Raw genomic sequence first — 21,215 nt, forward strand, 5'->3', positions numbered from 1 at the left:
CTGAGTGTTATAAACCCTTTTGACATTTATCGACAAAACTTCCTAAATAACTTGACTTCTAGCTAACTTTGGGATGCTTCAGAGGGCCCCTGAGACGTCCCAAAGAGCTATTAAGCTACCTGGGTTCATTAGACATGTTAAATTACATGAGAAGTACTGTTGAAGGGGCGATAAATCTTTTCAGGTTATACTGTATGGCTGATGTTACTAATATAGATATCCTAAAATTATGTTAAATTCATATAGATCTGATAAACCCTGATAAAATATGGTCAATTATAATTCTAGTTATCATATTGAAGTGTTACATATCACAACAATGATCAGGTTTCTTTGTTAATTGCAATAGAATCAGATTTTAAACATGTCTTCTATGGTTTTACTCTCATGCCTTTAGAAGAATACTGCTAGTTCTTCAAGATTTGTAGAAAAGACTTTCTAAGACTAAACAGATAAACAAACTTTGTTATTAACAGTAAGCTTGTACCAGACTAAAATTTGGTTTTCTCTCTGTTTAGAGAACAAAGTTTTCTTAGAATGCAGCTTTTGATAACAGATTATGAATTTCTTTGTCTTTAAGTGATTTATCTTTGTTTTTAAAATCTTTTTGTTAAAGTGAATAAACTTTTTGGTAAAGTAGATAAACATTATTTAAGATTATGGTACATGTAGACAAAACTCATTCTGCTTCTACAAAAAAATAACCCCTCACAGTAAGACTTTTGCTATCCTGATGTCCTTAAAACATGGCAATAGTCTGCTCCTAAATCAGGAAATTAAAAATGGATAAACAACAGCTGAAAATCAAAGAGCCAGGACTATGGGAAATCCAAGACAGCCACTTGGCTTTTCCTGGCTCCCTGACGGACCTCATTTTTATTTGATGGGTTAAAGCCTTCCCCGGCTACAGTGTTAATGCCCTCACAATGAGTTCTCCAAAAAGAAAAAAATTGTGTTTCACTGAATATTAAGTTCTAGTTTTGTTAATTAAGGCCTGTGCTTACTAAGACTCACTTCTGAGATACTTTCTTGTTATGTTATATTGCTGCAAGGTTTAATTAAGTTATTAAAAAGGACCCTCTAAGATTGTTTTTAAAGCTTATCTCAGTAACCAATCTTTGGATAAAGGTCAGATGCTCCATGATGTACAACCAGGAGATTAACACTTGACTATAATCATTTAACTGAGTCAGATGACCTGGGGTATACCGGGCTATACCCAGTGAAAGTTCTTGATTTAAATTCTTGCTGGGGACCTTACTAATAACAGCTAGCTATATTATTTTCTATGTAGCCTGTTTCAGTAGATTATTGCTTATATTACCAAATGTGTGACTGAGCCTGTGGTAAAATGCTGATATGCAATTCCATATGAGATCAATAATTGTAATAATGTAACTCTAGATACGGGAAGAAGCGATAAGAGGAAATATTTTCCTGGACCAAGAGGCTAGTAAGACAGGTATGGTCCAAAGACTTTTGCTACATACAAGGCCTGGTCTAGTGACAACACTCTGAGTGGCCTGTCAGTGGAACCTTTGTTAGACCTGGGAATGAGCCTTCCCAGCACCACGGGACACAATGACCGTGAAATGCCCCCAAAATATGGTCAAATATGTGGCTATGAAGGGGCCCTGCTGACTGAAAGTTGGCCCTTGCCAGCTGCCTCTACAAAAATTAAATCATGACTACTGAAAGATGCTGACCTTCAACAACCCCTTGAAAGGAGTTCGGGGTGGAGACAAAAAATAAGGCACTCTGTGCTCTGGGAAAAACCGGAAAAATAGGCCTTCAGATAGTCAGATGTTTTCAGGTAAAGATTTTTATGAGTCCAAATTCTTGCATCTTCTTGTACCTAGAGAAACACTAATGTCACAAACCAGTATCTGGACCTGGTTCTCCTGGCTAGCCCCCCAGCAGCTTTCCTACTTCTATTAATCTTTGGGCCAAATATCTTTAACTTTCTTGTTAAGTTTCCTTCTCCAAGCAGTAGTATGACAAGACTATCCCCCGGCCAACACCCAGACAGTGCTGGAACAAGCTGCCTTATCATTCTGTGGACTCTCCTCGCCCTCCATAAATGCTCCCCGAGGTCCTCAGGCTATTCTCCCTTTGAGATTTTATACGGGAGACCACCCCCAGTGATAGAAACGCTCAAGAGAGGCCACCAACAACTAGCTGAACTAGAGATGTCCCAACACCTCCAGGCCCTGGGAAAAGTCTTCTGCCATATCGCCTGAGAAACCTTAGAAAGGACACCCTTGAACAACTGGGTTCACCCGTATCAGCCAGGAGATGAGATGTGAGTTAAAGATTGAAAACAGGAACCACTTCAGCCAGTTGGGACATGCCCTCACACGCTCGTCTTGGCAACCCGTACTGCTGTTAAAGTTACAAATGTCATCCCTTGGATCCACCACACCAGAGTCGAGAAGGCAGCAGCTTCCTGTGATGAGGACACCTGGAAAGCAGTTCGGGACCCCAAAAACCTCCTCAAGGTCTGGTTCCAAAGACAACGGCCCTCTCCCAGGAAGGACGCTGAGCCCCACTCTAGTCACTCCGGAAGCTGACTAGACAATGCACGGCAGAAGCTTGAGGATTCTTCAGCCTTGCTCCAGCCACACTCCAGCAGCTGGCTGGTCAACGCATGGCGGAAGCTTGAGGATCCAGCTATTAAAATATCGATGGATTTTCATTGTCAACCCTGGCTGAGATGGTTTTATAGAATAGGAGAAGGCTAGACCTACTGATAGCTAAAAAGGGAGGACTCTGCCTCTTCTTGAATGAAGAATGCTGCTTTTATGTAAACCAATCAGGAATATTCAGGGACATGGCCCAACAGCTAAGGGGATGAATCATGAAAAGGAGAGAGGAACTAGCAAATTCCTAGGGTAATTGGAACAGTATCTGGAGCTGGGTGTCGTGGCTTCTCCTTTTAACCAGTCCTCTCTTCATGGTCTTTGCAGCACTCTTGTTTGGCCCTTGTATTCTCAATGCTATTACCCAATTCATAACTTCTCAGATTTAATCCATAAAGTTACAAATGGTAACAGTTCAATGTAGCCCCCTAAACGATGGGGAGCTCTGAATGTCCTACCAAAATATGAGATGATGCTTTCTACAAAGCACCCTTGATAGAAGCATCAAGAGGGGGGAATGAAGAGGAAAAGTTAAAATTTTACATAACCTCCTGCTCCTTCTGCCTCTGTAACTCAGCTTGCTCCTTGCAAAGTCTGGATCACGTAGGTCATGTAGTCTCAGAAAGTGGGGACTCACGATACTAGGAACTGAGCTTATCTCACTCACCCTTGTCCTGCTCTTTGCAATCGCCCAGCCCCTGCAAACCTACTTAATCATGCCTGTCCATGTGTAAAAACTCTGTAATCCCTTTGTTCAGGGCTCAGAGCTTAGACTGTTAACTCCTCCAGCCCCGCTGGTGTAATAAACCTGAGTTCTCCAACTCTCCGAGTGTGATGCTTGGTTTCTCAGGTACTGGTTTCTGCAACATTCTTGTCTGGAGAATTCCATGGACAGAGATGCCTGGCGGGCTACAGTCTATGGGGTTGCAAAGAGTTGGACCTAAACAACATCAGTGACCCTGCAGAAAGTGCGTCAGGAGGAATAAGCTGATTTCATGCTTCTCCCTTCCTACAACCTCTGACCTTTGCTCTCCACTGAGGTCAGTCTCTGGGATAGAAAGCAGAGTGGGGAAGATGCTTGGAGAAGGATGGGTCCATGTGGATTTGCCTGTGGCTAGCACATCTGCCCAAACATCCATCCCCACTTTCTCTGATAGGACCTTGCTTTGGTTTGAGGGAATCTTATGAGTTGCATTGTGTCTCCCAAAAAGATATGTGAAAGTTCCAACCTCTAGGAACTCAAAATGTGACCTTTATTTGGGAACGGGCTTGTTGCAGGTGAAATTAGTTAAGATGAGGTCATACGCAGTAGAAAAGAAAGAAGAAAGTGAAGTTGCTCAGTCGTGTCCGACTCTTTGCGACCCCGTGGACTATAGCCTACCAGGCTTCTCTGTCCATGGGATTTCCCAGGCAAGAATACTGGAGTGGGTTGCCATTTCCTTCTCTAAGGGATCTTCCCGACCAAGGGATCGAACCCAGGTCTCCCACATTGCAGACAGATGCTTTACCCTCTGAGCCACCAGGGAAGCCATATGCAGTAGGGAGGACCCATATTCCAATATGACTGGTGTCCTTATTAGAAAAGGAAAATTTGGACACACAGGCAGAAGACTGTCGTGTCAAGATGGAGGCAGAGATTAGAGTCATGCTGCCACAAGCCAAGTACCACCTGGGGCCACTGGATGCTGGAAGAGGCCTCCTTCTCTAGAGGCTTCTAAGGGAGTGAAGCCCTACTCACACCTCGATTGTGGAGTTCTGGCATCAGAACCATAAAACAAATTAAAAATGAAAAGAGGGGGAGGGATAAATCAGGAGCCTGCAATGAACACACACACACACTATTATATATAAAATAGATAACCAACAAGGATCTACTGTATAGCATAAGGAACTCTACTCAATATTCTGAGATAACCTATATGAGAAAAGAATCTTTAAAAAGCATAAATGTGTATATAATAACTGAATCACTTTGCTGTACACCTGAAACTAACACAGCCTTGTAAATCAACTTTACTCCAATAAAAATAAAAATACCAACTATTCTGACGTTTTAACCCAGCCAGAATATGGTCCCTTGTCACAGCATCTCTGGGACACCACAGAGGGGGCTACCCCTTCCCCACCACATGGCACAGCATGACAGTCCAACCCTGCTGGGGTTGGGGAAAAGGGTATTTGCCCCCTGGGATGTGGATTTTGAGCATGAAAACAGGAAGCTAGACAAGTCCTAAATTCAGATCCCTGCTTTGCCACTTGCTGGCCTGATGGGATTGGAATGAGCCAGTCCAAGGGAAATTCATACCCCTGGGGCTTGCCTCCTGGTTGGGAGTTTTAAGCCGTTAGGAGACCTCAAAGGGCTGCCTCCTGAGGGAGCTCATGCTATGAACAAATAGAAACTCACTGACAGCTCTACTCATGAAGACTGCTTGCTAGAACCATCTTGAAGACATGGACCTTCCCTTTTCTGGTGAATGAGAAAGAGGAGGACATTACTGCCTACACTCAGTTCTGGGTCCCACACTGGGTCTAAGAGATAGCCAGAAAATATCATCATCAAATTCATTATTCACAAAGCCTGGAGAACAAGGAGGAGCAGAGAAGCAGGAAGACCCAGACCTAGCTTCCCAGATTTCTGCATGAAGCTGGGAAGTCCACCTGAATGTGAGCCCACAGCAGAGAGAGGCACAACCTGCCCAGGCCCACAACCCACCAAAGGGGGCACTTGGCATTGGCCATTTTTCCCCCAACGACCAGCCCCATGGGGATCATCTCAGCAGACTGGCCACGGCGCTGCCGTTAAAATGTGGACACAATATGATTTGTGGTCGCACTGCACACAGATCATTGTTGATATGCTTGGCACCAAATAAGGCCCCTGAGGGTGCAGTGTTGATTCCTGTCCTTGGTGATGGTGATCTCTGATAGAGACCTACTCCAGCTGCCAAGGGCATGGGAAGGAACATCAGAATCTCCTGGGATCTGGGAGAGCTGACCAAACACTCAAGGACAGTCTGCCGATTTTGTAGATAAATTAAGGCTCTGAGGTGTTAATCACCCAGAGGTGGGAGGCCAGAATTTGCTGGCTCCAAAGTTCATGCTCTTTTTGCTGCGCCAGGTCACCTCCCACTCACATGCCCAGCAGTCCTGGCTTATTCATGAATTTAAACATTCATGCATTCATACATTCATGCATGCACCTCTTCAATGCATGTTTATTGAGTAGCCACTGTGTCCCAGCAGCTGTGTTAGATACGAGTAAAGTAGAACTGAGTGAGATAGTCAAGGTAATCTAGTAGGGAGAGGGGAGCACAGATACTTAATAGATAAACAAATGTGTATTTAATTTCTAGGTGAGAAAAATACTATATCAAAGTAAGATATGGAGATTGAGAATAACAGCTGGAGACTTAAAGTCCCAACACTAGGGAACACTCACTCAAGGAGGTAATATTTAAGCCACTAGTGTTTCAACTGGTCAGTGATTTTGTTCCCATGGGACATTGTCTGGAGACAATTTTGGTGATCACAGTAAGAAATGGGGGGTAGGGTGCTATTAGCGTCTAGTGAGTAGAGGCCATGAATGCTTCTAAACATCCTACAATGCATAGGACAGCCCCCAAAACAAAGAATTTTCTGGCCCAGAGTGTTAATGGCACAAGACTGAGGAACCCTGATTTGGACAAAGATATGAAGATGACCTTTGCCGACAAAGTAGTCAAAGCTATGGTTTTTCCAGTAGTCATATGCGGAGGTGAGAACTGGATCATGAAGATCACTGAGCATCGAAGAACTGATGCTTTTGAACTGTGGTGCTGGAGAAGACTCTTGAGAGTCCCTTGGACTGCAAGGAGATCCAACCAGTCCATCCTAAAGGAAATCAACCCTGAATATTCACTGGAAGGACTGATGCTGAAGCTCCCATACTTTGGCCACCTGATGCAAAGAGCCAACTCACTGGAAAAGACCCTGATGATAGGAAAGATTGAAGGCAAAAGGAGAAGAGGGTGGTGGAGGATGAGATGGTTAGATAGCATCACCAACTTAACAGACGTGCATTTGAGCAAATTCTGGGAGATGGTAAAGGATAGAGGATCCTGGTGTGCTGCAGTCCATAAGGGTCACAAGGAGTCGGACATAAATTAGCGACTGAACAACAGCATGAAGATGAAGAAGATGCTAGCCCTATTCGCCTGCCCCAAGCATTCCAGATAAAAGGGAAAGCAAGTGCAAAGGCTACAATGCCAGGAAAAGCTTTGTATCTCAAGCTAAGGAATAGGGGAGAATGTTACAGAATGAGAGGGACCAGATTGTGCAGGGCCCCTGGTCTTGGGCAGAAGTTTGGCTTTTTATTCTTTGCCATGGAAAGCCTTTAAAGGGTCTTAAACCAGAGAGGGGCACTCTGGCTACTCTGCAGAGAAGGAGTGACAGTGAGGGAAGAGTAGAATCCCAGAGACTGGGAACTGCCCAGGAAGAGATGAGGGTAGCCTTGACTAAGCCCAGAGGTGGTACAGGAGAGAAATGGGGGTATCAGTGACAGCTACAGCACTGGCGATGAACTGGATCTGGGGAGGAAGAGGAGGAGAAACAGGGATTCTGGTCTCCAGGGTGCTGGGTCATGTGGACCTCCAGATGGGGAAGACTGAGCCAGGGCCAGGTAGGAAGGGTCCAAGATCAAGAGCTCACCTTCAGACACAGCAGGTCTGAGACACCCAGTGGACTTGGGTAGGTAAGGTGTTGGAAAGAGGAATTATTCATAAGAGGCCTTGCAGCCATGCTTGCGGATCTGCCCCAAGCAGGGCACCTTCTCTGTGTTCATGGCAGCCCACAGCTGGCTGTGTTACCAAAAAGAACTCTCTGTTTTGTGTCTATTTAAAATCCTGCCTCTGCTGCTGCTTTAGTGGTCGGCTGAGTTCCATCTGTCAAAACAAAGAATGGCTCAATGTCTGGGATGTTCTCGTGTTACCTTCAGTTCCAGACCCTTTGTTCTGAGACTCTCTTGTTTACAGCAATGTTAGTCTCCTGCTGAAGCCCGAGGGCTGCTTCATCTCTTCCATCCCATTGGGGATAGACTATTTACAATCTTCTTTCCAAACTCCTTTTTCCAAACAACTCCCAGCATCCTCTGCCACCATGTACTCAAAGCAGAGAAAAATACATTGAGACCGGGCCTATTCTTCAAGCTCTGGTTCAGTCCTCTATTTCCATTTTTCCCTACCTTTTGACTGCCTTCACCCATTTCCCCCTTCCCCCACCCTCATCTCTGGGAACCACAAGTTTGGTCTCTTTTTCTATGAGTTTGTTTGTTTTTGAAGTATGAGTGATCTACAAGACTGTGTTATTTCCTGCTATACATCATAGCCATTTGGCATTTCTATGCATTTCAAAATGATCATCATAAGTCTGGTTATAACATGTCAACATACAAAGATATGACATATTTATTGACAACATTCCACACACAGGTACATTTCATACCCATGACTGCAACTTTGTATCTCTTAATTTCTCTCATCTATTTCTCTCCTTGCCTACCACCTGTTTGTTCTCTGTACATATAATCCTGTATCTGTTGTATCATGTTTATTCATTTGTCTTGAGTTTTAGATGCCACATATAAGTGAAATCATGCACTGTTTGTCTTTCTCTGTCTGACTTATTTCACTTCATGATACCCTCTAGGTCCATCCGTGTTGTCACAGATGGCAAGATTTCATTCTTTCTTTATGGTTGAGTAATATTCCATCATATGTGTGCGTGTGTGTGTAGCTCACATTTTCTTTATCCATTTCCTTTTATTCCCTTTTATTATTATTGGACACCCATCATTGACTTGCTCTGTACCTGGCACTTGGGGATACCATGATCAATGAGATTGATATGGCCCCCGATAGGGCCCCTGATAGAGGCCCCTGATGGAGACCCAGGCTCGTTTCCTGGGTTGGGAAGATCCCCTGGAGAAGGAAATGGCTACTCAGCCCAGTATTCTTGCCTGGAGAATTCCATGGACAGGAGAGCCTGTCAGGCTATAGTCCATGGGGTTCCAAAGAGTTGGACACGACTGAGCAACTAACACTCACTTTCAATATGGAGCTCACACCTTAGGACAGGGTGTCTCAATCTCAGCACTATTGACATTTGACATCAAGTAATTCTTAGTTGTGCGGACCATCCTGTGCATTGTATGATGTTTAGCAGCTTCCCTGGCTTCTACCTATTAGATACCAGTAGCTTGTTCCCATCCCCCCAAGTTGTGACTACCCAAATATCTTCAGTCATTGCTAAAACTTCTCCTGGGAAGCAAAATTGCTCCCAGTCAAGAGAGATTGTTCTAGAAGGAAGAGGACGTTAAACAAACACTCATCAAGATAGATAAATGTGATGACAGGAGCCTAAACAAGAGGGATTCAATTTATCTTGGCAGGAATGGAGAGATAAGAGTCCAATGTGGAGACTACCTGTTCCAGCCCAGAAAAATAGCCGGTATTCCTTCCAACATGAGGCTTTCTCTGATTACTTGTCTTCTGTCTTCCCTAATTTTCTACAGTAGCATTCACCTATGCTGTACTAGGCAACTAGGCACAGTACTGAGCACTGGGCATGCCTTATATCATTCTATTCTTGTAAGTACCCTATAAGAATAACTGGACCACAAACCACTAAAGATTCACAACATAAGTAAATTGAAATGGTAAATTGAATGAAAGCTGAGACAGTGACTGCTTCTACTTCTTGCTCATCCTCCAGGCGACAGCCTCCCATTTCATCAGTTACCACAACCTTTTTGAACTGTCGATGTCTGCTTCATTGAGTCCTGCCTTTTGAGCCTCCAAACTACTCCCCCAAATTTTCCCATCACCCAAAATTCTTTGTTTGATCTCACTGTTCCTTAGACCTGATCTCCCATCTTGCTTCTTCCTTTACCCACCAGTGTTCTCAAAACTTCAGAGTTGCCCAACCATCTCTTTCACTGTCCTTACACTGGGGTGCCTTCTTATACCCTTCACTGAAATCATTCTCATTAGTTTCCCCAAAGCATAGAATCCAGAGGTATCCAGTCATCTCATTCAATCTGCCCGCCATGTTTGATGTTATTTAAAACTCTCCTCCTTGGAACTTCCTTCTTCCTTGGTACCCTGCACCCTTCAGGTCTACCTTCTGCCTCCTATCCTATAGATTTGGGTAGCCTCCACTGTTCCTCCAAGCTCCCAGTTCCTTGTCCCAATCTTTATCTACACTCATTGCTCAGGCATTGTTTTAGCTCTCAGAGCTTCGTTTAACCTACCTTTGTGGAAGACTAGCCTAACTAGCTTTTGCAATCCATCTGGACACTCTGCCTGAATACAATCTTGACACCTCAAATTGAAAGTATACCAAAGAATACTCTTTTCTTCAAAGTCAATTCTTTCCCTCAGCCTCTCAAAATTTATTGTTGCTTTTAGTAGGCAGAATCATTCTTGGAGCTTCAGAATGAATTATCTACATTCATTTTTGTTCATAAAGTCACTCCTTGAACCTGTTGTGGGCACCATGCTTTACCATACTGTCTGCCTTCATGGAACTCGCAGTCCATCTGGCAAGACAGACGGTGAAAAGAAAGTGCAAAGAGCTTTGATGAGGGTTATAGTAGCAGAAGTCTAATGTGTAGCGGGTCTCTCCTCTTCTTTACCACCTAGACCCAATGAGCTGGTAAATGCTCTGGTTCTCCCATCATAGCGCCCCTCCAATCAGCTGCTAGCTCTCCAAACTCCTGGCCACTGCCTTGGCTTCGTAAGTGGTCCTATTTCCTCTTATTTCTTTTCTCTTCTCTGAATTCTCACGTTATGTTGCCTTGTAACATCTTCCTTCTTATCGGTCCCCTCACAACACTATAAGTTTATTCAATATAACTCTGTGTGTGTGTGTGTGTGTGTGTGTGTGTGTGTGTGTGTGTGCACGCGCTTGGCCGTTCAGTCATGTCCAACTCTTTTGTGACACCATGAACTGTAGCCCGCCAGGCTCCTCTGCCCATTACTGGAGAGGGTTACCATGCCCTTCTCCAGGGCATCTTTCCAATCCAGGAATCAAACTGGGGTCTCCCACACTATGGGCAGATTTTCTACTGTCTGAGCCACCTTGGAAGCCAAAGAGAGAGAATATTGCATTTAAATTCTAGTACTGCCACTTCTTTTATATTATATGATCTTAATTGTATAATCTCTTGAAAGCCTCAATTTCTACATACTTGAATGGGATTAATAATAGACATTATCTCATCAATGTCTCAATTATGATTTTAGAACATAGGTATTGGGCATGTTTCCAGTATTCATGTATGGATGTAAGAGTTGGGCTATAAAGAAAGCTGAGTGCAGAAGAATTGATGCTTTTGAACTGTGGTGTTGGAGAAGACTCTTGAGAGTCTCTTGGACTGAAAGGAGATCCAAACAGTCCATCCTAAAGGAGATCAGTCCTGGGTGTTCATTGGAAGGACTGATGTTGAAGCTGAAACTCCAATATTTTGGCCACCTGATGCGAAGAGCTGACTCATTTGAAAAGACCCTGATGTTGGGAAAGATTGAAGGCAGGAGGAGAAGGGGACAACAGAGGATGAGATGGTTGGATGGCATCACCGACTCAATGGACATGAGTTTGAGTAAACTCCCAGAGTTGGTGATGGACAGGGAGGCCTGGCGTGCTGCAGTTCATGGGGTCACAAAGAGTCAGACACAACTGAGCGACTGAACTGAATTGATTGGGCATGTTGTATATATTCACCCTACTTTTATATATTTAAAGCTTTTCATATATTTAAAAATTATTTATAAGGTATTTGTGAGAATTAAATGAAATTAGGAAAATGCTAATCACAGTGCCTGTCACAGGTCCTAATACAGTTCCTCCAGTACAAGATAGTCCTCAGCAGTGAAGGAGGGGGTCACTCTTCACACCACCAAATCCTTGCTGAGTGGGGATTATCTTATCTCTTTACTGGTTTGTACTGTGTTCTTCTCCACTCGAACTAAGCTTCATGAGGGCAGAGACCCTGTCTGCCTTCGCTCCCCATTGTATGTTAAGTCTGCTCAGGAGGCAGTTGACAAGTGGTAATCACAAACATGAACTGTGAAGACACATCAGTTGTGTCTCCTATCACAGCTCAAATCAATCACATCCTCATCACTCTCCACCCCTCGCCCCTAGCCTAGGAGTCTCATATATTCAGAGATATTTTATTTTTATTTTTTGGCCACCCTGTGAAGCATGTGGGATCTAGTTCCCTAACTAGGGGAGCCCCCTGTATCGGGAGCATGGAGTCTTAACCACTGGACCTCCAGGGCAGTACCAGGAGTCTCATATAGAGGTGGAGACTCAGAAAAAAGAGAGCAGCTGATCAAGGTACCCAGAACAAGGGCTCCTGATCCAGCACTCCCTCCAAAGACACGCTCTTTCTACTAGAAGAAGTAATAAGACAACTGAAAGCAAAGGGTCAAGACAAGAATAATCAAGGGAGAAAACTCAAGAGGCTAGAGTGACCACATAGAGAGCACTCAGATGAGGCCAAGGCTTAAAAGGGCAAGAACCAAAGGCAGGTACAGCACAGAACCAAGGATCCTGACACAGGAGGAGCCCTCCCCATGTAAGAAAAGCATCTGTAAGTGAAAACGTGGTTTAGTCTGAGGGCTGCAGAAATGAGTTAACCGCAAGAGAGGGCTTACCTGTCAAGTGATGGCCGTAATGCAAAAGAACAAAGGAGAAGAAAAATGGAGACCAGTGAGGTAGCATTCATGATTGGTACAGAAGGCAGAACTACCAAACTCCTATTTTGTTTTCATCTTCTTTGCCAAGGGGATTACTAGACTGGGCAAGATGGGGGAAGGGTAAAATCACAGTATTTCAGGAAGTATCTACTATGTGCTGTGTGTATATACACACAATATACATATATATATTCATAATCTTATTTAATCCTGCGAAGAGGTAGCCATCATGGTTCCCTCATTCTGTATAAAGAAAATTAACCTCAGAGAGGTGGAGCAGCTTGTTCAAGGGCCCAGAGCTAGTGAGTGGTCTAATACCTTCTTTTAGATGTCGTGCATCTTAAGAATACATCTGTGTATATATGTTTATGTGTGTGTGATGGAATGGATGTGGGGGATAGGTTGTGGGCAAACAGCCCACCATTGACCCTGTTTAAGTTTGTAGTCAAACCTCCCTGGACCTCCATCATATAAGCCACCGTTTAGATACAGCATTCTCCATCCAGAGAGCTGGTTTTCTGAGCCTAGTATCAGGAGGGGAACACTTCTTCCTCACTGCACATGCTTCCTTCAGTATAGAGGGACATCTATTAGCGTGACACTAGCCCTACTCTGTCTCCCACTCCTTCTTTCCCCTCGGGAGGTGGAGCAAAGCATCTGGTTGGTGATTTTGACAGAAGGAACTTTGGAGAGTGTTTCAGTGGATGCAAAGGTTTCTTCGCTCTCTAGCAGAAGAACCAAAAAGACAGTTCAGAGCAAATGATCAGGACTGAGAAGCAGAGGAGAAAAATCAAGAGGCCAGAGTGTCACATGGAAGCTCTCCTCTCTTTCTCAGCATCTTCCAGCCTGCAAAATACCTGTGTTATTGGGCTATGATAGCCTAGCTGTCCAACCCAAGCCCTGCCTTGTGGGCAAGGCTTGAGGCTTTTCAACTCTGCCTTGACTGAATGCACCGTTTGTGGTTGTTCAGTCACTAAGTCATGCCCAGCTCTTTGTGACCCCGTGAACTACAGCACTCTAGGCTTCCCTGTCCTTCACTGTCTCCTGGAGTTTGCTCAGACTCATGTTCATTGAGTTGATAATGCCATCCAACCATCTCATTCTCTGTCACCCCCTTCTTCTCCTTCCCTCAATCTTTCCCAGCATCAGGGTCTTTTCCAATGCACCATTATTACTAAACAACTAAGATACCTTCTTCAAGACTTATATCAGGAATAAAACTGACATCTTGATTTCCACTTGCCTATCTCTATGAGTTCAGAACTCAGCTGGGAGTATTAGAAAGGGACTTATGAATTGACCCCACCAAAAAAAACAACAACATCCAAGGAAGAACTTTGCATGTATACTGATTTAATTTTACTTCATTAATTCCAGTTTGGTTTGTATTGCTAATACCAAGATAGTACATGATGTTAAATCTGAGTCAACATCTCAAAGGAATGTCATGAAATTGGAAAGGGTCCAGAGGAAACTTAATAGAATGGTGAAAGTTCTGGAAACCAGGCCATGGGAGGGAAAGGTAAAATGAATCAGAAGATTTAGTTCAAAGCATATTTGGCTCTGATATGATACAATCTTCACATTTTTCAAGGACTATCATGCCAGAGAGCGGTTTAATCAGATTATGTGACTTCCAAGGGCAGAACTAAGTGTGCTGATGGATGTTCCAAGGAGGCATATTTTGGCTCATTATAAAGATTATATTTGCAATGATTAGCATTGGATAGAAGTATACTTACCACCTACAGATGGCCCTTTATGTGTATTATCCCATTTCATCCTGGCAGCAGTCCCAGTGAGATCAATATATGATTATCTCCATCTAACAGATAAAGAAACTGAGGTTCTGGAAGGTAGATTAATTTGCCCTAGCTCAAAAAACTAATAAGAGGCAAGGCAGGAGTTAGTAAATGCATCAGTCATTGTCCTAAGTATGTGGTCTTAACCACTACACGCTACTACTCACCCTGAATGACAGTGACCAGACCTGCACTTAGATGCACCTGTGTTGTTTCAAAAGAGGAATAGAGTTTTGGCTTTGTTTCTATTCTTCTTCTTAATGATGCCCAGGTTTGGTTTGACTTCCTAGGCTATAGGACCTCAGTAAATGTGAATGTTTATAGAAAATAGGATTCAGGGCTTCCCTGGTGGCTCGGTGGCAAAGAATCTGCCTGGAAATGCAGGAGACACAGGTTCAATCCCTGGTCCAGGGAGATCCCACATGCTGTGGCTTAACTAAGTCCCTGTATTGCAACTACTGAGCCTGTACTCTAGAGCCCAGGAGCCGCAACTACTGAAACCCACGTGCTCCAACTACTGAAGCCCACACGCCCCAGAGTCCGTGTCTGTAACAAGAGAAGCTGCTACAGTGAGAGCCCCACACACTGCAACAAGAGTGGCCCCTGCTTGCCACAGCTAGATAACAACCCATGGGGCAACAAAGATCCAGCACAGCCAAAAGCACAAAGGGATAAAATTGTTTTGCATAAACAGGATTCAAGGAAACCCAGATCCCTTCCCAGTGTTTCAATTGCCCTATCAAAGCCTTTGACCCATAAAGATGAGATTGGGGTTTCACTCAACCTAAGTCTATGTTAGGCGCTGACTGTTTCAAAGTAAGATCCATCCAGTGCAGTCTCGGGGCCTTGAGTCCTCTGCACACAAAAAGCATTCCACACAGGTTCCTAATAGCTTCTGTTTTTGAATTTTAGAATTGTTTTTCAACGGACATGTGTCTTTTCAATGTCCTGTTTATGGTATGAAATCCATGGGAGATGGAAAATCTGAGCACAGAGGAAGGAACTCATAAGGCATACCAGTGGACAAGGGAGTAGAAGTGGGAGTCAGGGAGCACATGCTGCGTGTGGTAAATTCTATGTTCAAGAGGAGATGCCCCTTTGTGTCAATGGTGGGTGGGATGGATGCAGGCGTCCTTGGATCATCCAAGCCAGATGTGGTCCTCCATTCCACTCCATGTCTGCCCTAGACTCCCTCCTGCTCCCTGCTTACCTAGCCCAGTCTTATCCTCCTTGGCACCTGGATTCACTGACTTGTGTTACCCCCAGGTGTCTGTTTTTCTCTATTTTGTTCAGTGCAACAGAACTATCTGAACCATCTACCCATTAACCTGATGTCCCTGGCATTGATTCAGAACCTCTGCCCACACCGTGTCCTAGCGCATATTTATTGAAATCCTATGATCTCATCTAATCACCAACTCTGAGGGCCCAGCACTGGAGGCTAGGGGATGATGCAAAGGAACAGCATCTGGAAAGGGTTCATCGTTAGGAGCATAAATAAGGGACACCAAAATGCGTGGGGTAATCAAGGTTCACGAAAAACAAAGTAAGCAAGGATAATCTTGGATCAATTTTTTTAAATTTTTTTAATAGGAGTGTAATTGCTTTACATTGTTGTGCTAGTTTCTGCCATACCACAACATGAAAAGTATGGAACGCTTCATGTATTTTTGTGTGTTATCTTTGGCCTGGGGCCAAGCTAATCTATGTCATTCCAATTTTAGTATATGTGCTGCTGAAGCGAGCACTTTGATGGCTTTTTTGAGATGAACTTGTTTGGACCAGGAATCCTTCTGAAGAGGGCTAAGGACAAAGGCCACCTAAGTGGGAGGGGGTAAGAAGAAGGACAGGGAGGAGTCAGAGGACAGAGCAGTGGGGGAGACGCATGGACGTATAGTGTTCTGGAAGGCAAAGGAAGCCGTGTCAAGAAGGAAAGCACAGTCAGCAGTGCTGGTGTGGAAGCCACGCTCGGGGGACGAAGAGGGTACCGGTGACACTTGGGAGAGCAGCTTCAGCAGCTGGGGTACGACCAGAGGAGGTTCTGTGCATGCCGCATCCCGGGTGACCAGGAGCACGCGTCGAACCAAGTCATTACAAAGCCTGTCCAGAGCAAGCCAAGAATGACGTCTCTACAGAACAAAGGGCCCTCCACAGCTCGGCCATGTCACTCTGACCTTTCTACACGGGTGACCCCAGCAAAAAGAACCAGCAGAGAGAAGTCCTTAATCAAGTGAGTCTATGGGGACAAACCCATTGTGTCCAACCAATGACCATGACAACAGGAGGACATTTCACCAGCTTGGTTCATTCACTAAAGGCTCTCTCACTCATGAACACTGAGATGGGTCTAATGTGCTCAGAGACAGAGAAGGCACTCGGTCATAAAAGAGATCTGGTCTCTGCCATCAAACAGCTTACAACACATTTGGGGGAACTTCATTCCATGAATATATCTGCCAACCTCAACACTCCATCTAGAATGCCTAATAAAGTCCCCATTCAAATTTTACAAAATTACCCAAGTTAGCAATACCTTTTTTATGCCTCTCTGTAGATGGCTAAGGTTAAGCTTAAAAGGAAGAATCAAAGACGGTATGTGTTCATTAAAAACAATGTGATAGACTGACTAAATTATACTCAATGAGGACTGTATTGATTCCTTACAATATATACGAATGACCTCTTCCCTTGAAGCATTAACCACGCTATGTTGCTTGTGTTTCTCTTTCTCCATCCTCCTTCTCCAAACCTAATCAAGATCCAGGTCTGTATTTCCAATGGCCCGCTCACTGCCCTCAAACCCAAACCTGAAGTCAGATTCACCATATGAAACCTCTCCATTATCACCCTTTTCAGGCATCCTCATCCCCATCTGTGGTACCTTTCATTTCATCTTCTCTCATGAGCACATCTTGCATCCAGTCAATTACCAAGTTCCGTGTCAAGCAGGTTCTTATACCCATAAAATTTGTTCAACACTTACTTGCCGATGAATGGACACATTTTATATTCTGGAAACATTTATAGCTGACTGGTAACTGTAGCTATGGCTCTGATAATGACAGTTGTTAAGGGCAAGGCTTTGGGTGGCAGATGGGTCTGAGCTGGCTTTAGTCTCATAAGACACTTGCTCCTTGGAAGAAAAGTTATGGCCAACCTAAATAGCATATTGACTTCCCTGGTGGCTCAGACGGTAAAGCGTCTGCCTACAATGCGGGAGACCTGGGTTTGATCCCTGGGTCGGGAAGATCTTCTGGAGAAGGAAATGGCAACCCACTCCAGTATTCTTGCCTGGAAAATCCCATGGACGGAGGAGCCTGGTAGGTTACAGTCAATGGCGTCGCAAAGAGTCAGACACAACTGAGCGACTTCACTCACTCACTCAAACAGCATATTAAAAAGCACAGATATTACTTTGCAAACAAAGGTCCATCTAGTCAAAGCTATGGTTTTTCCAGTGGTCATGTATGGATGTGAGAGTTGGACTATAAAGAAAGCTGAGTGCAGAAGAACTGATGCTTTTGAACTGTGGTGTTGGAGAAGACTCTTGAGAGTCTCTTGGACTGCAAGGAGAGCCAACCAGTCCATCCTAAAGGAGATCAGTCCTGAATGTTCATTGGAAGGACTGATGTTGAAGCTGAAACTCCAATACTTTGGCCACCTGATGCGAAGAGCTGACTCATTTGAAAAGACCCTGATGCTGGGAAAGATTGAAGGCAGGAGGAGAAGGGGACAACAGAGGAAGAGATGGTAGGATGGCATCATCGACTCGATGGACATGGGTTTGGGCAAACTCCAGGAGTTGGTGATGGACAGGGAGGCCTGGCGTGCTGAGGTTCATGGGGTCGCAAAGAGTCGGACACGACTGAGTGACTGAACTGACCTGAACTGATGGTGAACCAGAAGGCTTTCTGGTGGCTCAGACGGTAAAGAATCTGCCTGCAATGTGGGAGACCTGGGTTCAATCCCTGGGGTGGGAAGATCCCCCTGGAGGAGGGCATGGCAACCTACACCAGTATTCTTGCCTGGAAAATCCCATGGACAGAGGAGCCTGGCGGGCTCCAGTCCACGGGGTCGCAGACACGACTGAGCGACTAAGCACACACAGCAGGGGGAGCCAGCTGGAGTTTCAGCCTCTGCTCCTCTTGCCAAAGGGGGTGGTGGTGACAGCTCTTAACTAAATGATTGACAGGTGTGAGGGTATCCCCTGGCCCACAATGGGGGCAGCTCTCGCCTGTGACCCCCGGGCCTCCTGACCTGCCCCGGGCTATAGAGCCAACACGAGAGCCAAACGCGCTTCCCTTGTTGCTGAGCCCAGCCTCGGCCTCCTCCCCTTCCCTGTTCATCTTCCCTACTCCAGGACCTATCACCCATAACCTATAAACCTCTCCAATAAGTTCCTTTCACCTCGATCCCTGCACCTAGAGAACCTACCCTGAGGCAAAGTGCACACAAGGCTCCAACCCAAGCCCGTCAGACTTCAACCCTCTTTTCCCTCTGTGGTGCTTGACACGCTGTTGCGGGGTGGCCGGCTCTTTACTAATCTCACAGCCGTTTAAAAAAATTGACTGACTGCCATAAGCCTTCGGGGCCTTGAAGACAAATGTGGGTTTGAATGCCCTGCCTGCTATAATTTTATGTCTCGGAGACAAAAGCCCTTTAGCTTAGCAAAGTGAAATAGGGGACTCAAGGAAAAAGGTTTTTTGAACTTGTAATTCTCTGACGCCTGGGTCCATAATTAAGCAGACACTACAGTGGACTTTACCCTTTTAATATGATATCTTTGCTAAATGGTTTTGTTATGAAATGGAATATTTCCTGCTGTATCCATAAACGAGAATATCACAGTCATCAGGGATTGCAACACTCCAAAGTGAGGCCGTGAACCCTAAGGGCACTCAGGAAGGAAACGAATACCTGCCACCTAGCCCCCATCAGACTGCAGCCACTCCCTGCAGTGAACCCTGAGGAAAGGGAGCTCAGGATGTGAAAACAAGGGATACTGGCCCCAGGTAGCCGAGGTGCATATGAAAGGAATGATTTTAGTGAGCCCTCAACTTCCCATATAAAGAAAAACCCTAAATTCCTTAACTTAGGATATTTGGTCTTCTTTAATTCAGTAACCTTCTGATGTTCAGACTACCTGCCCTTTGTTTCAAACGTTCTGTATAACCTGTCTCCTCTCCTTGCCTCCTCCAAGCGATTTTCTCAGGGTTACTTGAGATGCTGTCTCAAGTAACAGCTGGAGAGGCTTGGCTTGAGGCCCTAAAAATTTCTACCAAGTAAAACATAATTCTCAACTTTTAGATTATGAATATTTTTAAAGTCCATGGTTATATAAGTCATATAGTAATAATAGTAATATAATAATATTCTATAGTATATGTATATGTACTATATACTATATAGTATAGTATAGTACAACTATACTCTACTCTACTCTACTATACTATACTATACTATGAAGCACAAGCTGGAATCAAGATTGCCGGGAGAAATATCAATAACCTCAGATATGCAGATCACACCACCCTGATGGCAGAAAGTGAAGATGAACTAAAGAGCCTCTTGATGAAAGTGAAAGAGGAGAGTGGAAAAGTTGGCTTAAAGATCAACATTCAGAAAACTAAGATCATGGCATCCAGTCCCATCACTTCATGGCAAATAGATGGGGAAACAGTGGAAACAGTGGCTGACTTTATTTTGGGGGGCTCCAAAATCACTGCAGATGGTGATTGCAGCCATGAAATTAAAAGACTCTTACTCCTTGGAAGGAAAGTTATGACCAACCTAGACAGCATATTAAAAAGCAGAGACATCACTTTTTCAACAAAGGTCCATCTAGTCAAAGCTATGGTTTTTCCAGTGGTCATGTATGGATGTGAGAGCTGGACTATAAAGAAAGCTGAGTGCTGAAGAATTGATGCTTTTGAGCTATGGTGTTGGAGAAGACTCTTGAGAGTCCCTTGGACTGCAAGAAGATCCAACCAGTCCATCCTAAAGGAGATCAGTCCTGGGTGTTCATTGGAAGGACTGATGTTGAAGCTGAAACTCCAATACTTTGGTCACCTGATTCGAAGAGCTGACTCATTTGAAAAGACCCTGATGTTGGGAAAGATCGAAGACAGGAGGAGAAGGGAACAACAGAGGATGAGATGGTTGGATGACATCACCCATTCAATGGACATGAGTTTGAGTAAACTCCAGGAGTTGGTGATGGACAGGGAGGCCTGGCCTGCTGCAGTCCATGGGGTTGCAAAGAGTCAGACACGACTGAGCAACTGAACTGAACTGACCTGAAGAGGAACTAAAGAGCCTTTTGATGAGGGTGAAGGAGGAGAGTGAAAGAGCTAGCTTAAAACTAAATATTAAGAAAACTAAGATCATGGCATCCAGCCCCATTACTTCATGGTACATAGAGGGGGAAAAGGTGGAAGTGGTGACAGATTTTCTCTTCTTGGACTCTGAAATAACTGTGGATGGTGGCTGCAGTCATGAAATCGGAAGACATTTACTTCTTGGCAGGAAAGCTATGACAAATCTAGACAAATGTTGAAAAGCAGAGGCATTACTCTGCCGACAAAGGTCCATATAGTCAAGTCTATAGTCTTCCTAGTGATCACGTATGGTTGTGAGAGCTGGGCTATAAAGAAGGCAGAGCGCCAAAGAATTGATGTCTTTGAACTATCATGCTGGAGAAGATTCCTGAGAGTTGTTGAACAGCAAGGAGATCAAACCAGTCAATGTTAAGGGAAATCAACCCTGAGTACTCATTGGAAGGACTGATGCTGAAGATGAAACTCCAGTATTTTGGTCATCTGATGCAAACAACTGACTCATTGGAAAAGTTCCTGATGCTGGGAAAGATTGAGGAAAGAAGGAGAAAAGGGCATCTGAGAATGAGATGGCTGGATGGCATCGCTGATGCAATGGACATGAACTTGGGCAAACTTTGGGAGATGGTGAGGGACAGGGAGGCCTGGTATACTGCAATCCATGGAGTTGTTAAGAGTTGGACACGACTGGGCGACTGAACA

The 21,215-nt window shown here is 44.5% G+C and overlaps 2 protein-coding genes and 1 non-coding gene across 14 annotated transcripts in view; 1 reads left to right on the top strand and 2 right to left on the bottom strand.

Moving 5' to 3' along the window:
* Nucleotides 1-21,215, bottom strand: part of HSD17B2 (hydroxysteroid 17-beta dehydrogenase 2) — a 71,671-nt gene that overhangs the window by 48,388 nt on the left and 2,068 nt on the right. The gene's annotated exons all lie outside the window — the stretch shown is intronic.
* The window catches only part of SDR42E1 (short chain dehydrogenase/reductase family 42E, member 1), a 73,075-nt gene that overhangs the window by 9,737 nt on the left and 42,123 nt on the right, over nucleotides 1-21,215 (top strand). The window lies entirely within an intron of this gene.
* LOC145515948 (U6 spliceosomal RNA) lies at nucleotides 15,823-15,926 on the bottom strand. Its single transcript, XR_014061147.1, has one exon. It is a non-coding gene; the product is annotated as a U6 spliceosomal RNA (small nuclear RNA).

This window comes from Giraffa tippelskirchi, chromosome 7 (genome assembly GCF_054371585.1).
Source record: "Giraffa tippelskirchi isolate mGirTip1 chromosome 7, T2T-mGirTip1v1.2.pri, whole genome shotgun sequence".
Lineage (NCBI taxonomy): Eukaryota > Metazoa > Chordata > Mammalia > Artiodactyla > Giraffidae > Giraffa > Giraffa tippelskirchi.